The sequence below is a fragment of the Urocitellus parryii genome (genome assembly GCF_045843805.1).
Source record: "Urocitellus parryii isolate mUroPar1 chromosome 13 unlocalized genomic scaffold, mUroPar1.hap1 SUPER_13_unloc_15, whole genome shotgun sequence".
Classification (NCBI taxonomy): Eukaryota; Metazoa; Chordata; class Mammalia; order Rodentia; family Sciuridae; genus Urocitellus; species Urocitellus parryii.
Genome location: NW_027551767.1, coordinates 474,581 through 487,869, shown reverse-complemented (window position 1 = coordinate 487,869; position 13,289 = coordinate 474,581). Strand labels below are relative to the sequence as shown.

The window sequence follows — 13,289 nt, the reverse complement described above, 5'->3', positions numbered from 1 at the left end:
GACAGGGACTTGCTAAGTTACTTAGGGCCTCCATAAGTTGCTGAGGCTGGCTTTGAACTCTCAATCCTCTTGCCTCAGCCTCCCAAGCCACTGGGATTATAGGCATGTGCCACTCCACCTGGATCTAATCCCCTTCTCTGGGCCTGTCCTTACTGACAAGCTTCCTATTCCTACATCCAACCACACAACAGACATCAAACCTATTCAAAACAGATGTCACTACTGGATCCCAAACCCATCGTTCCTTCCTAGGGTCTCCATGATGATAGCACAAAGCTACAGTGAGCTCAGGAAGGCTGTCCTCCACCTCCTGCCACCCTCCATGGAATTGATGATTAGCCCACCCATGCTGCCAGCTAACCATTTGCAGTTTGTACCATGCCAGAACTTCCTGACAGATCTATCCTCTCAATGTCACTCTCTTACTCCACTGTCTTTCCATCACCCAGTCATTGGGGCATGTCTACGTACACTTTCATTCATAGCTCCTCTCTGTGCAGTCAAGACCAAGCTCAAGGCTATCCACAAGGCCCTCCACATGTCTCTCCACCTATCCCATCCCCACAACCCAGCACTCACAGCTTGAATTTCAATCTCTGTCAGCAGTCCCTTCCTGGTCTCCTGCACAGATGCAAATTCAGACTCGACACCTGTGCCCCAAGGATCCCTCTGCCTCTGACACATACCCAGCCAGCCCTCACAGCGGGCCGGTGTCTTTTAAGGAGAACCAACCTCGTCCATTACTCTTAGGCTGTCCAAGAATGAGAAGCAGGCCAATAACTTATAACAGGGTGGGCCCAGTGAACACTGTGCCTAGTGCTGCTGTCAGAGGAGAGCTCTGCTCACAAACAGGTGAGAGAGACCAAAATAGACTTATCCTCATTTTGCCTAACATGGAGGGGACATACCGGTTTTCCTTCTGAACAGTGCCTTAAATGGAGTTGAGACCTTCTGGCACCAGAGAGCAAGGGCTCTTGGGTGAAAGAAAAATGAAAGGCTATGGGGGCAGTCACCTCTGTGAAAATGGCGTGGCGCTCCAGGTCCAGATTGTGAAGTTGGGCCAGGAGGAAATCTGCAAAGGAGTGGTGCTGCTGATTGTTCCAGTATTCCGGGGACAGGGTCTGTGCAGCAAATGAACCTAGTGTGGAGGTGCTCAGCCCCACCACAGCATCTGGTGTGGCACAGTCCAGCAGGATCAGCTTGGCCTCCTCGGATACTCTGTGATACAGCTCCTGTGTCAGGTCCCCGAGGCCCTGCCTCTCCACAGCCTGCAGCACCACAGAGGCACAGGCGTCAGAGTGGTAGCCGATGAAGACGTCAGCAGGGCTGTACTTGTGCCCAGCCAGGAACTGATGGGCCTTCACGTCAGCAAACTGCTCTGCCCACTGCATGAGCTCCTGCACAATGCTTTTCTGCCACCCCTGCAGCACCAAGCTGAGGTCCAGGTAGTGCTTCTCCAGCCGGTTAATGAGGGGCACGGGGAACTGCTCGTACACCACATTTTTCTCCTCAATGACAATCAGACGGAAGTCAGGGTGGACCCGACACTTGACGCGATGGGTGCCGAGCCCGAGGTCCACGTACTTCTGGCCCCCAAGGTAGACGTAGTACTGGTTGAGCGCATCGTACAGACTCTCATAGAGGTGCTGCAGGTTCAGCAGCACCACCATCTTGCCAGTCTCCATGCAGATCTTCACCCGATTGATGTTCTGCAGATCTGGGTGTACTCCTGGTCCCAGGGAAAACTGGAACCAAAGATGATCTCGGGGTGCTGGTCCTCACTGAAGAATAACTGCTGCAGGATCTGCAGGGCCACATAGTTTTTGGTCAGTATGAGCAAGTAGCGGGATTCAGCTTCTTCCAGTTCCCCTACTGCTGGGAGTATGTTCTGCATACTCCCACAAATGTTCTGCTTGATGAGCTCCAGGGTGCTGACCTCTTCCACATACCCGGCCTCAGATAAACTGGCCATGAAGATGTCCAAAGCGGGGATGTCATCTTTGCCACTGAAGTTCCGAAGGACTGCATGTGCAATATCCTGTGGAGAAGGCTTCTTGTTAGATGCTCTGGTGGTGGCGAAGACCATCTTGATGAGGCTATAGTAGTCACGAAGCCCAGAGAATTCCTTGTTCTGCCTGCTGCACACTGTTTCATAGGCCTTGGCAAAAGGAGCAAAGTACCCTCGGACCCTGTCTTGCACCAGGCTGTCTGAAGAGCAGATCCCTCTGGCACTCTCTATGAGCTCCTTCTCACTGGGGCTGCTGCGGGACACAAAGATGCCCCGGTTCATCTTGGCAGGGTCGAGGGCCCAGTTGGAAATACCTATGAAGCCGACTTTTTGGTGGGGGGAAGGATCACCTTCAATGCACCCGTCTTCCAGCAGTGGGTGCAGAGCCTTCAGGGGCATTTTGGGGGAATCTTCTGCCAAGCCGACCTCATCCAACACCACCACAGACACGTACTGCTGCAGGTCCTTCCCCTGCTGGAAGCGAGCACACTGCTTGAAGGTGTTTATGATGCCCTGTGGGGTGCACTGGGGGCTACACTGGAACGACACCAGATGGACCTGCTTCAGGCTGCGGAACAGAGCGGAGTGTGCGGCCTGGCCTTGCATGGCATCTGCCACGATGGTCTTGGCAAGAGATTTGGAGCTGCCAGGCTTTCCCACCAGGAAGAGGGGTATCTTTAGCTCAATGCAGATGATCATCATGAAGACATTCTCCTTCAGAGCCAAGTTCCTGGCTATGGTTTTCCTCAGAGGCACCCCACTCAGGAAAAGATCCTGTGCATGTGTGATCTCGTCCAGGATGACCCTGCCGTCGTCATATGGTCCTGGAAAATACCTGCAAATGGCTCTGCGGTAGGACTCCTTCTCCTTTAGGGAGGCATGGTAACAGACCCCCACAGCCATCACCAGGGACCAGAGGATGGGGTCTCTCCTGAAGTTATTTTTGCTGACACTTTTCTCACAGAGAAAGGTGTTCAGCTTCACCAAGAGCATCTCACTGCGGCCATGAAACCATGTGAACACCTTCACACAGCGCTCCACATCCCAGAGGCTGACGAAACTGCACTCACTTTCAGTGTTCCTCATGAACCTCTGAGAGGCAGAGAGCACTTCCGTGATTACATGAGTCTCGTCCTCGCTGATCCTGACGTGGTCCACCAGTCTCTGCACAATCTGTTGGATGTAGAGCTTTTCAGTAGTGTCATTCAGTTGCCCAAAGTCCCACACTAGAGGAATTAGGCTCGGGGGCAGGGCGTGGACACGGTACACCAGCTGCCTGAGGGGAATGGAGCCCAGCCTGTCTGCTGTCTCCTCTGCACTGACCCTGTACCCCAAACCAGCTGACTCCAGACAGCAGATGATTTCCTGGGAGTGCTTCCTGTAAGGGTTGCAGGCAGCTATGATGTGCAAGCCTGAGTCCTCCTCCAGGGGCTGGCCATCCATGGTCTGGTCACACAAGACTTCCTTGATACAGCTTATGGCTTCTGTTGTGTTGGCTTCATCAAAGAACAAGATGGTGTCCAACTGGTGTTGGTCCTTATTGGATAAGGCAGTTTTCTCAGCCTCCAAGACTTTGGAGTGGATCATGGCTGCAGTTGTTCCTCCATGAACCTTGACCAACATCATGGTCTCAGCCTGGGTACCTGCACGCCGCAGATCACTAAGGAACTTAATGAGCCTGGTTTTCCCACAGCCTGTTTCTCCCATGATGATAACTGGGATCCCACAGCGGAATCGCATCTCAATGGCCAGAATCTTGAGCATGTTGTCCATTGTAAGCTCATATGTTTCATCAGGGTCAAAGGCCTGAGGAATTCCTAGTGGCCGGCAGAGTCTCAAGAGTTTCTCGTGTCTGGGCAGGTTATCAAAGTCAACATTGAAGGGCACGCCTTGAAGCAACAGCCCCTTGTACAGTTCTTCTGTCATGACATCTTTCTTGATTATCTTCCCATTGAGATGGTTGATGGCGTCAACGCTGCCATTCTCATTGGGCTGAAGACGGAAGCCTATGAATGTCATGGTCTCAGGGTCACCATTGAAGAATACATATGGGTGAGGCTCTGACTCCCACCTCCTCCGGAGAGTGAAGGGGGTGAGCTCTTCCTCATCAACCCCATCCATGGTGACCATGTGCTTCCCTGGGCTCTGGTCAGAGATATGAAGCGTTGGTGTGGCAAAGTCTCTTGCCATGAAGATCATGAAGGTGACCACAAAATTCTTGAAGCCTGGTAGTGTAAATCCAGTAAAGCCTGGATTACAGAACATACAGGCCTCACAGTCCTTGAGCTGACAGTTGAGGAACCGAGCAAAGTTCTGGAGCTCTGACCAGGAGGGGTTGATGACCCCACAATATATGAGGAGGTGCTGGATGCACTCCTCTGGGGTACCTTCAACAGAGCCTGCTTGGTATTGAAATGTGTCTAGGTTTTGTTTTTGATGGAATCTTTTTAAATATTGGTAAGGTCTTTGGAAAGTGGCACTGCGGAATTCTCTCTCGTCCATTCCAAGCTCTCTGAAGCTTCTCTCAGGGCTCAGCTCCAAGGCTATCACTTCTTTGGGAGGTCTGCAGGTGACTCTGGGGAAGATGTCAAGAAAACTAAACTGGGGGGCATGTGGATTCTGCAAAGGAGAGACATAAATATAAGTTAGAACTTGATTTCCTGAAAGATGCCCATATATATTAACCCTCCACGCGATCTACTCAGGATCGGCCTTCATGAAAACAATCACTTAAATACACAGTGATTGTTTGCATTCTGCAGCCTCTCATTCACAGAGGCTGGCATCTGCACCTTAGAGTATTAAAGAAGCTCAACTACAGTAGCTGTATTATTAACCAGGAATCCATTTCCAACCCAGCCTCCTGTGGCATGATCTCTCCTCCAAGCACGAACACATGTGCGACCATAGAACTCCCACCAGCTAATGGCTTTCTGTGTGCAAAGTCACCCTGCTATCTTAACTGGCAGTAAAAGAGACAATGGCCATCAACAGAGGAATCTCCTGAACACTCAGCATGGGTGAGACTCAACCCAGACACAGCATGGATCTGACAGATCCAGACAAATGCAAGATGCTGCCAATCAATAAATACGAGAGCATTCTCATTCCAGACATCATTAAGATCTAAGTCTAAGCATGCATTTCGCCTTACATATACTCGCTGCTCCCTGAACATGAAAGTGGGAAAACAATTAAGATGTGTCAACTCAGGCCATATGCCACAGCAGCAAAGGTGTGCTGTGATCACCTGCAAATGCCCTGTGTGCTTACCAGCTTTGCAGACCTCTTTGGCAGTACTGAATTTCCTACTGGGATTTCAATGATATATAAATGGCATGGGTTCCAAAGCCACATTTTCCCACTTATATCCATTAGGTATTGTAAAATGAGGAGTTTGAAAACAAAAACCCAAGTTCCAGTCTGTACCTAAAGACAGAGAAGCGTGGGTTGAAAATACACAAATGCCAACCATTTCTTCCAACGCCCAGGACAATCCTGTCTTGTTCCTGAAGAGAAGGGTACTGACCACAGGTAGGTGTAAAAAGAAGGGACTCTTCATACAGGGAGAAGCAAGTGGGGCCCTTGGAATTACAACTTCTGATGTGGCCATTCAGCTGCCATATAGGTACTTACCGAAGCAGTCACATCAAAGTGGAATATCATAGGTGTTTTCCAAAACTGAGCATCCCAGAAAGATAGGAGGGAGCCCAGGATGCGGCCCTCATCCACCTGAGTGTCAGTCAACCGAACAATCTTTAAAGGCACCTATTCACTGTTTAACTTCTTTTTCAGTTTTTCATGCAATCTCTTCACATAGAGAAACTTCCCTGTAATGTTAAAATAAGGAAATTAGATCCCAAGCCCATGGACCAAGAGGAACAGAATCCAGAGAGATTAGAAATTACTTCTTAGGCAAGAGCAGTGGCATACTCTTGTAATCCCAGGAGCTTGGGAGGCTGAGGCAGGAAGATTGCAAATTCAAGGCCAGCCTCAGCAACTTAGTGAGGCCCTAAACAACTTAGTGAGACCATGTCTCAAAATAAAAAATAAAAAAGGCTGAGGATATGGCTCAGTGATAGGGCACCCCTGAGGTAAATCCCCATTTAAAAAAAAAAAACAAAAACAGTTACTTCTCTATGTAAAAATCAAAACTGATGCAATGGAACATCAGATTAGAGCACAATTGCACCATGAAGCCAGAGTCCCTAGCTGTCACCCACTCAGCATCCTGGCATTCTCCATGATGACGGCAGTGGAAGTGAAATAATGTAAAAGCAGAGGTATGTCCCGAGCAGGGAGGGGAGGGCAGGTTTTGTCCTGACAGGGCACAGTGATGCTCATGGGATGAAATCAACAGAATGGAAGTCACCACCTCTTATTAAGGACACATGACAGTGACTGAAGGGAGGGTGCAAAGCACTCTTCTTCTGGAGCCAGAGCAGCTATGCCTCCTCTGATCACATCAATGTGACCCAGAAGAGGTCAAGAGTTTACACAAGAAAAAAGTGACCTGCAGAGAAGTCCATCCAAGGAGGAGCTGGGCTCCCGGGAACTACAACCTGGGTGGAAAGGGGGCCCCTTCTAGAGGAAGTACTGACTGCTGGGAGTCAGACCCTCCTGAGACTCACTTTCCCACCTGCAGAGGGGTGTCATCTGAGGTGCCCACTGCTTCAGAGGCAGGGGTCATTGAGAAGCCCTGAGAGACTGCCTACCCACCCCAGCGCTCTCATTACCAACTCCGGCTCTCTCTGAGGCCACGAACCCCACACACATCCGGTCTCTGAACACAGCTGCTGCCGACAGGGTCTGTGCTGGGACCTGGTAGTGATGTGCCAAGTAGGCCTGGATGGCATGGAGGGGTGCCTGGGGGATGAGGTAGTCTTTGTACTGGCTGAAGGCTGAGGGCAGGTAGCAGCATTCCTGTGCCGTGTCGCAGACCACCACCAGCTGGTAGTCCTCCCGGGGACACTGTGTGCACAGGCTGTGGAAAAGGGCCTCTGCCTGGCAGGCCACCTCGTAGCTCAGCTGATCCGCAAACAGCAGGCTGTAGACCTGGTGCCCCTGGGAAACTGGGGCCAGGCAGCAGTGCAGGAACAGGGCAACCTCCTCAAATGTGGTCCCTGGGGTGCAAAGTAGCACCTCATCGAAAGTGGGCAGGGGCTGGCCTGGGGCTTGCATGTAGATGGCCAAGGTAGCCTACAGCACCTCAGAATGGCCACACAAGACCAGGTTGGGCTGGCCAGCCTGCAGGCCCATGGGGAGAGACCGTTCCACAGGAGGCCCACTCATCCTGGCCAGGCGAGCCAGACAATGGCCCAGGGCCTCCAGGTCCAGGCAGCCAGGCAGAAAGACACTCATGCTCTCCAGGGACTGTTCCATGATGGCCCTCAGCTTGGTCACCAGGCTGATCTCAGCAGATTGCAATGGAGGTAATTTTTCCATCACTGTCCTCACGTGGTGTCTGGGGGCCTCATTGAACCCCTCGGTGGCCCTTAAGACGTCAGCTGGGGTACAGTTGACTTTGATGAAGGACAGCATCATGAGGGCAGCTTCACTGGGACTCTGCTTCCTGAGCTCGGTGCTCAGGAGGACCAGCTGCTCGGCCGTGTAGAAGTTGAGGTAGAAATGCTCCCTGCGCTTTCTGCTCACCAGCTCCTTCCAGTCATTCAGGAAGTGCTTGATCTGCCTGCAGAGGGCTTCCAGGAGCCGGGTGACGTCCCCACTCTCTGTCAACTGGCTTACCAACTCCAAGTGGAAGTCCATGCAGATGAAGACACCATTCCTGGGGCAGCAGGAGACCTCAGCAGTCCATGCCCGGAACAGCATGTTTCCCGCAGAGTACAGGTTCAGGAAGGCTTGCATGAGCCGCTGCACATGGCAGAATAACTGGGGGAAACAAGGGCATAAGGCAGATGTCACAGTGAGCTACTGCAGGGGGACATGCTAATCTAGACACACATGGGTTCTAAGTCAAGGGTTTTGGGTTCACTTCTCCTTCAGGGTCACTGGGAAACACGAAAAGCCTAGGAAGAGGGCAGCTACCTTCAGGAAGAGATCAGGTGGCAGATAAGAATGTTGACTGTGGGCTGGGCTGGTCTCAGTGGTAGAGCACTTGCCTAGTATGTGCCAGAATCTGGCTCTATGGCTGCACTGGAGGAAAAATTGTCTACTGTGAAGTGCAAATAAACTGTAAGGAAAGAACCTATAACAGGAGAGAGAGAGAGAGAGAGAGAGAGAGAGAGAGAGAGAGAGAGAGAGAGAAAAGGGGGGAAGAGAAAGAGAGAGAGACTATTATAAAAACCAACAACCTATATCTACAATTATTTTAGGGTTTTTTTGGTTTATTTTTTTGGGGGGTGGTTGTTACCAGGGATTGAACCCAGGGTGTTATACCATTGAGTTATGTCCCCAGCCCTTTTTCATTTTGTGACAGGATCTCACTAAGTTGCTGACACTCTTCCTGACTCCGTCCAGAGTCACTGGTATTACAGGCATGTGCCACCACACCTGGCTCAGTTACTTTAGTTTTGATGAAGAGTGCCCATTAGAATATTGAGGTGTTTGACTTTGCCAATTTACAGAGTAAATGAAGCCATTCATACTTCTTCTCAGAACTATCTACTTGGTCACCTCCTGCTAAATGCAGCTGATTAACCACCAGTGGTGACAAATCTTAAGGATGCCTCCAGGGCCTCCAGGGCCTGTCCCACCTCAGATGTGGCTCCAGGCAAGGTGTACCCTGCAGACCCACCAGCTCCACTCTCTGGAGCCACTCTGTCCACCAGAAGCTAACCCCTGCCCCTTCCCCTTTGCAGGAAGCAGGGCAGTGAGCATGCCCAGCCTGAGGCAACAGGGCACCTGCTCACCTCAGAAAACCTCTCCACTTCCATATTCTTGTGGTCTTTCTTGCCAGACATCAGTATCAGCTTGTTTAAAAGATCCTTCAGCTCTTCCAAAGTGTAGGAGCGCTCTGGCTCCAGGCCACTGTGACCCCCAGGGAGGGTCAGGTGCAGGATGGCATCTGGGGAGATCTGGGAGGCAAACCATGATTAGAAGCCATTTTCTCGTGTCTAAAATGCTGACTCTGCAGCAGGCCAGTGCATGCTACCAACACTGCACCTGGAATCTGGGCGGGCTCACCTTCTGGTCACCTGTGGGTGCCCTGATCTCATAGATGCCTCTGCTGTTGATTGCTGTGGCCAGGGACAGGGACGAGAGCTCAATGGACCCATGGCTTTTCTTCACTGTCTTCAGCCACTCCAAGTTCCTGGCAGAATCTCGCTGTTGGAACAAAAGCAGAGAATATGGGCCAGGGTTCAAATGACTATCTTCCTGGATGTCCTCCTCCTGCCTCTTCCCTTGCTGGGCAAACTCCAGCCACCCTCCTCTAGGGCTCCAGGCATAACTTCTTGCCTGAGGCTGCCTCAGGTACCCCTGGCTGTTCCCTCAGGACCCTGCCTGTTCCTCAGGACCCTGACCACTCATTGTGACTGCACTGGTGCCAGGTTTCTAGCTGACACTTAGAATGCACTTGGCCTGCACTTATGGTTGATTGGTAAGATAGCCACAGGCCGTGCTCTCTGGTGGCAGGCCACCATCCTCCTGGGTTCCCAGAACAAAGACCCTCTGAGGAGAGATGGTTGACTGAACAGGAGCCCTAAGTTCTTAATGTCTTGTCATGGTCCCTGAGCATGACCAGAAGAACAGGAAAAATCACAACAGAAAATGAGCTTCTAACAGAAAAACTGCAAACTGCTCTCTCTGTCCATCTCCCCACCCTCCAACCACATACAGGACTGTCCCAAGGCTGGTGCAGGCCTCTGGACATCTCTTCTCATTGGGTGAGTTATGAGTGTAAGTTTACTCAGACGCTGGTACAAGTAATTTACTTAAATGTTTTTTTTCTGATAAAAAAAAATAATCAACATCAATTGTGAAAAATACCAAAAAGTAACTAAATAAAAGCACAGTTACTAAATTCAGAGAAAACTGCTGCTTCCTACCTTGCTCTTTCTACACTTGTCCTGTAGGGTGGAGACTGCTCTTGACAAGCAGCTCTGTAGTTCTCTTCCAACCCAAGACAAAGAAAGCATTTCCATAGTGAAGAAAATCTGGCTTTAAACATCAGTTTAAATGGCTGCCTACACGCCTCCATGCCCATATGCCCTCAAAGCACAGCTGCTTCCCAAAGCTGCAAGACCTCCACACCTTGGAATCAGGAACAAAACTCACCAGCTTACTGGGCAGATGGGGGTCATTTTGCAGAGCCTTCCAGAGTTCTCTTAAAATTTCCATGAACTTGCTGAAGCCTGCCTTCTTGTCCAGCTTATACAGCAGGGACACATAGCCCTGCACAGCATCATGGAAGCAGGCCACCTGGTCCACGTCAATGTCGCTTTCTCCCGCTGAGATGGAGGCCAGGTCCACAAATACCTTGAGCTCGGTGAAGCCTGGGGCAGAGAGGGAGTCAGCACAGGACCACTCCATGATGCTGCACAACTCTCACCTGGGGCAAGATCCTTCGTGAGGTCATCAATAGACACTAAGTAAACACCTAGCGTGTGTGGCACTTCCTGCCTTCCGTTAGGACACCAGGATACCTTTTCTTTTGCAGCATATGATGACACCACTGAACAGCATCTAATCTTTACCAAACAATGTCCCAGGCACTGTTCTAGGCTTGTGTGTATCTTATTTCCTTTAATCTACAAACATTATCACCTGAACAAAAACACGTTCCATTGGTAAATATTTTGAATCAAATGTATGATATGTCAAGATCATTGTAATGTTTTGAGCAACTAATAAAATAATAATAATAATATTGGGCAATCAATTATTTAAAAAACTGAGATAATTCCCCTAGGGTTAATTACTAATCAAAGAATGTAAGTCAAAGCAGACTCAGGAGTACAAGGTGGAAGCAGCAAAGCTCTGGATGAGAGCCGGAGCCAATGACGCCTCAGTGCCAGCAGGAGGTGGCCTTCTAGGCCTCTGTGGTGTGTGAGTGCTGTCCCCGCTCCACCTCCTTGAACTTTCTTTTTTATCTCTCCTCCCCTGCCTCTATCTAGTCCACACAACCACACAGGCTGCCCAGCCCTATGCTGGAAGAGAAGTATACAGGTTACACAAGCTTACAGCAGCAACACCCCTCTGTGGGCAAGAGCATGCCTAGGCCTCTGGCAGAATGAGCTTGAAGGAGAAAAAGAAGTCAGGATGCTTATGAAAATGATGCCAGTGTCCACAGATGGAAAGAGCAACAAAGGAAACAGTTTTAACCAGAAGCCTGAAAAGCTGTCCTGATGCAAACTCCACTGTGGGCCTAGAAGCAGACACTGCCCCCCCCAACCCAACACATGCACATTATTGAGGCAGGACATCCTTAAGGTCAGGAACCCCATTTGGCAAACACCTGAAGCTGAGCTCCCACCATACCTTTCAGCTCGTCGTGTAGCCAGCTGACCAGCTCCTTCTGCAGGGCCAGCTCCTCCAGACACTGGCGGCGGGGCTCACTGATATCCTGCAACAGCTTCTTGGCCTGGATGAGCTGTGGGCTAATCTGGTTCAGTCTCTCATGGTGGGTGGCCTTGAAATCATCAATCTGCAAGATGAAGCTTTGCTGTGGGCTGTTCCAGCAACCACCCACACCTGCCCTCCAGTATGCCTGGACAAGCAGCTGCTATAGCAGAGCCTGACACATTCTTGCACCAAGGATAGCATGACCTCCACAGCCCTCCTTGCTAAGCTGCAGTAGCTACTGTCCCCAGTACCCAGGTCCTGTGAGGAAGCTTTCATAGACTTCGAAACCTGCTACTCAGAGCAGCCCAGCCAGGTCCATGTTGTTAGCTTCTCTGGGGGAGTTACTCATAGACTTACCGAAGGGTTCAAGTCTAGGTATAGACAATTCCACACTGTGTGTTAAATTTTAAGTATTAACATACCTGCCTCTACTGAAAATCCACACATCTTAGAAATGTGAGACTAAGAAACAGGAAGAGATTCAGGCCTAAGCTACAACAGGAGCAATGTACCATTTGGCATTCCCACGGCAACTAGGAGAGGTACCTGGACAGATGACAAAATACTTCCCTTTGTGTTTTCATAACCTAAAGAGATGAGATTCCTCTGGAAAGGGGTAGGTTTTTTCTACCCTGAATTTTTGGCTCTCATATAGACCCAAGAAAACTCACTAGCTAAGGAACAGTCACACTGTCTCAAGCAAAGGTAAAAACCAGGGCTTGGAATGTTCCAGACTTAGTGCAGCCCAGATGAGAGTCCTTGGAGGGGGCTGCCTCACTGATTTTCCCAGAAAACCTGGGGCTTCTAAGGAGTCTGAGGTAGGCCCCCACCTCCCAGGAGTCCCCAGCAAATAACTTACAAAGTTTATTAAAGTGTAAATAACACTGAAGTCACCAGTCAATCCAAAATCCTTTTTGAACTGCAAGATGACCTTGGCCGAGCTGATTGCCTGGTGCAGGCTATGGTACTCCTTGATCTGTTCAACACGCTCTGAGATCCAGGCCCTCTGGGCCTGGGGGTCTACTTTACACATGATCTGGAGGTCTAAAGTCAGGTCATTGTATTTATCTACAAAATCCTTGAAGAAGACATTAATTTCTCCAAAGGTGATCTCTCCTGACTTCAGATCCTGATACAGTTTCATGAACCTCTGGTAACAAGGCGAGTACAAGTACTCATAGGCCTCTAAAAGCGCAAGGGTTTGTCTTTCAGACTCTCCTTGGGGATGGCTTAATGACTCTGCAGCTTCCTCCCAGAAGATCTGGAAGATGTGGCTGTCCATCAGCAAGTCTATCCTTGTAGCCATTCTTTTGACCTCATGGTCCAGGTTGTAGTGCGTCATCAGCTTGCAGGCTGAGGACAGCGGCTGTCTCACCCTCATGGCTTCATTCAGTCTTTTGCAGTTCAAGTCTTCTGAGTGTCTTGCTTCAATCTCTCCAAAATCCACTTTGGAAACCACAAGGAAACATGGAAGTTAAATTGCTAGACACAGTAGCATCTTGTTTTACGTTCCTAGTATTTCTAATAACTTCTTTGAGAAAACACAAATTAATATTATTTATGGGATTTTTTTTTCTTAAGAAGAATTCATCCCTCCTCCCCTCCACCCTGCCATGGGATTGTTTATCAGTTTTCATGATAAAGAACAGACTGGAAGCTCTTGTGTGGAGAGAACAGTTGGAAACACAAATCCATCTCCCTCCCAAATTCCATTCCAGTGACAGATTAGAAAATGCTTTTAAAACATCATAACCAGCAG

At 49.8% G+C, this 13,289-nt stretch overlaps 1 pseudogene; it reads right to left on the bottom strand.

Moving 5' to 3' along the window:
* The window catches only part of LOC144251384 (E3 ubiquitin-protein ligase RNF213-like), a 64,095-nt pseudogene that overhangs the window by 35,167 nt on the left and 15,639 nt on the right, over nt 1-13,289 (bottom strand).